Below are 4,207 nucleotides of genomic sequence, written 5' to 3'. Positions count from 1 at the left end.
CTTTGATAAAGCTTATAGTTAGGGCTGGCTCAGGTGAGTCCTGAACCATCCCTTAGTTATGCTGCTATAGGCCTAGACTGCCAGGGGATTTCCTATGATGCACTGAGCTCCTCTCTCCTCTACTTTCTCTCCCTCTGTATGCAACCTCATCCCATTATTGCATGTTACTAACACAACTTCTCCCCTTTCCGGTAGTCTTGTGCTTTCTCGTCCCTCTCCTCTCTCCTCCTATCACTTCCTGCAGGTGTTTCTGGCTCTGGAGCTGTGGAGTCTGGATCTGTGGCTGTGGGTCACCTGCTGCCCCCGTGTTCCTGCTCGACACCCTCTGCTACAACAACTATTGTTACTAGTCCTATTGTTATTATAATCATTAACATTATGATTATTATCATTAACACTACTATAAATATCTATACATTTAGTCTATAGCAACATCACCTTTACTGTCTGTACCGCTGTGTGTATATTATGTAGGCTGCCTCCCTCCCCTCTCTCTCCTTCCATCCCTCTCTTTTTCTCTCTGTTCCTCTGCTGCTCTGTTCCTCTCTCTCTCTCTCTCTCTCTCTCTCTCCTTCACCCCCAACCGGTCGAGGCAGATGGCCGCCCACCCTGAGCCATGGTTCTGCTCAAGGTTTCTGCCTCTTAAAAGGAAGTTTTTCCTTGCCTCTGTCGCCTAGTGCTTGCTCTTGGTGGGAATTGTTGGGCTTCTGTAAATAACACCACAGAGTACAGTCTAGACCTGCTCTTTTATGAAAAGTGAGATAACTGTTGTTGTGATTTGGCGCTATATAAATAAAATTGGATTGAACTGAATATACATGTCTCAACTACTGACTGCTCAGTTTATTTCAATTTAACTCAAAACAGCTTTTCCTTGCTATGTCCTCAGTTGTTTTAGGTCAATGAGTCCTCATGACTTCCAGGTGAATATGCAAACATGGGTATAGATGTATAAAGTGCTTAAAGTTCAATAGTTTCTAGGCTTTACTTTTCAATGCACTTTTTTGTCACAAGAGCTTCAGACAAATTGTTGTTCAGAAGGGACATGACAAGAAAGCAAGTTTCTATTATTTTATAGATATATATTAAAAAAAGTGTTTGGCCTTACATGCTCCCTGTTGACTAATGTCTTTAGGATATTCCTGAATGTTCTTGAGACTAGTTAGAGGTTAGATTTTTGAAACTGTTGTCTTTGAATCTGAGAATGACGAAGGATCACTGACAATCCTCTTGTTTTAGAAGGAAGTCATTAGAAAGGTTATTTCATGAAAGAGACTATTCATGAAGTCACATGCTGTCATGAGCTATAAACTACCTTATCGAAGGCTTGGAGGACCAGTTAAACACCAGGGCCCATATTTATCAAGCTTTTCAGAATTACTTATAACAACACTGCTAAAAACTGACTTAAGAGTAAAAACATTCTTGGCTCAAAGCTGTGCTTAAAAGTTAGTTATCAAGCATCATAGTCCTAATTTGTTTGAATTGTAGGACTAAATCTTAAGTGTCAGTCTTAGTGCTAATTTGTGACACAGGATTTTGGATGACGATGTCGGCAAGGACCAATCACTACATAGATTTCCTTCTTTAAGAATACTCTCAGATAAATTCACAATGAATGGTGAAATTCCTAAGAGGAGTTTATATTCAACACACATTTAACAATAAAGAATTTTCAAGATAATACATTATGATATGGGTCTACACATTAATAAATAAAAGATTTTTAAAAAGTTTATCTTTATATGAGCACCATCAAATGCGCCTTGTGCTCCTGTATTGCCGGCTATTTGCATGAACTGTGTTTGCTTCTGTCGGATTACTGTGGGTGTTGTTGGGAAGTTGATGAAACGCATGTGCTATAATTGTTTCCATGACTATTCGGCTTATTGATGGTTGTGACGGGCCAAAATCATCAGGCAACCACTTGAGAGACCTCTCGAGCTGTCTTAAATAACTGGGAGAGTAAGAGTGATTCTTAGCTTTGAGAAATTTTATAACTTGCTTTTATTCTTAAGTTTAAAACTAGGAGTAAATTTCATGAATTCTCAGCACTTAAGACTGAAATGGCACTTTGAGAAGCATGATAAATACCTGCCCAGTTACCAATTTATTTTGTTGGGTTTCTTGGCTCTCTCCAAAGAAATTCCACTGTAACAAGTCTACATTTTATGCACTCAGGGTTTTTGGGTCACATGAGATTATTCAACCTTGTGTTTTTCTGTTGGTGATGTTAACAAGCTTCTGTACTTCCACATATAGTGAGTCTTCAATGAAGTGAAGGGCGTAAACTTGTTAGGTCCCTAAAGATCATTTGAAAGTAACCCTGGGAATACTTAAAAAGGAAGAACAATTCACTGCTTGTTTTGGCACAATTGGACGTGTTTTAAACATGGCTGTGGGGGGAAGGAAGAAGCCCTGAAACAGTATTCAGCAGTCAGACCATGTGTGCAAACATTGCTTCCTTTGGCTCCTTGCTTTACAACAACTTAATCCTTAGCGGTTCCCCTTTGTTTGGCCTTGCCTGGACTGTAACTCTTACTTTTGCCAGTTCCATAAAATGTAGGCTAGTTAATATCTTAATACTGTAATTCAAGAAATGCCATTAGACACACTATTCTCTCCAAATGTGTGGTTAAATTCAAGCAGCACCATGTGTACTGACCAAATCACTAGATATTAATGTCTGTTTTTTAAACTCATCCGGTCAGGAAATGTTTTCTTTTTTTATTTATAATAGTTTATTTCTCACAGTGTCATTCACCCCCCATCCCCCCGCATAGACTGGACGTCATTATTGGACTTTAGGTGAACCCAAGCCCGACATGTGACTGAGAGGCCACTATCTGTTATGCTCAGCTTGGATTGCTGCCATTTCAAGGCAGATGACAGAAATCTTTTTCTCTTGTCTGTCTCACCTGTTCCAAGTGGCTATAAAAGCTGATGCTACGCAATCTGCAGCTATATGACTTGTCTTTCACTGCCTACCTCTGGCTAAACCGAGGAACAACACCATCATGATGGCTTTTACAAGAAAGCCCAAAATCAACATGATAGCTCTCTCTTGTGGCGCTTTCAAGAAACGGCAATATATTGTCCAAACAAATTTGCTGCTTCCCTTCTCTATTACAGCTCAGACACACAAAGCACAAAAACAACATTGGACAAAACACATGAAAAATTACCTAAACATTGGAAATAGATTCCCTCTTCCCCTGTGACTGCAGCGCCACATGGCTGTACAAACAGCAAACAGAGAAATGATGTGTAGTGAGTGTGTGTGCTGTGAGCAGAAATCCAAGTCCCTTCCAAATTTTTCCTGTAAAAAATAATTTTAAGGTGACTCAAAATCAGTGAGCCACTTGTGGATTGTTGCGTCTATGCTTCTGCTTGCTGTCAGTGCCATCCTTGCCTAGATGCTCTCCAAGGGTTTTATGTATTAATTCCTTCGTTTGAAACCATGCCTCTAGCAGCTTTGTTCCTGTAGCACCACAGCAGCCCAGCTGAGTTGCACAAGAGTTAGAATAAATATTACCCAACTTGCTATTTTACAAATAAATTAAATATGCGTGCCATGTGCCCTCATTACAATGACCGTAAAGTTTACTTTGAGTCATAGACACCATGGTGGTAGTCCTGGTGGCATAAATACTCACTAAAGCACCAATGTGTATTAATTCGCGACACAAAATAATCCCCTATAGTAGTTGGTATTTAGGGAGGTAGAGTTGACATACTGACAATGTTGACAAAATGATCCTACTAGCAAGTATTGTTTGTGTATCCAAAGCTGATATACCTGATGTATTTTATCCCGCTATGCTATAGACCTCGATTGCTGTCCAAAAACTATTAAAAAAGTGTAATAAAGTGAGCCACACCGTTGCAATGGGTGACACATTCCTTTATTACTTTATTACTCTAACACAGGGATGGTATATTTGTTTTGAGTCAATACCACATATACCGTCTTGCTGTAGTAAACACAAACATGTCCTCGTTTTTAAGTAATATTGCTAAAGTCTACTATGGGCAGCTGTTTGGGGAAATTACTGAGAAGTCAAAAAGCAATGACTAAAAGACTATTTTTCGGATCCATTTTGTGCTCTGATTAGTTCATTAGTACATGTATTTTGTACCAGTTTTTGTCGCTTGCACCTCAAGTCCACCATATGTGAATGGGAAAAAAGCACAAATAAACACTCAG

This window comes from Micropterus dolomieu, linkage group LG19, assembly GCF_021292245.1.
Source record: "Micropterus dolomieu isolate WLL.071019.BEF.003 ecotype Adirondacks linkage group LG19, ASM2129224v1, whole genome shotgun sequence".
Taxonomy (NCBI): Eukaryota; Metazoa; Chordata; class Actinopteri; order Centrarchiformes; family Centrarchidae; genus Micropterus; species Micropterus dolomieu.
The sequence above is the reverse complement of the archived record's forward strand: the minus strand, read 5'-3'. Positions refer to the sequence as shown.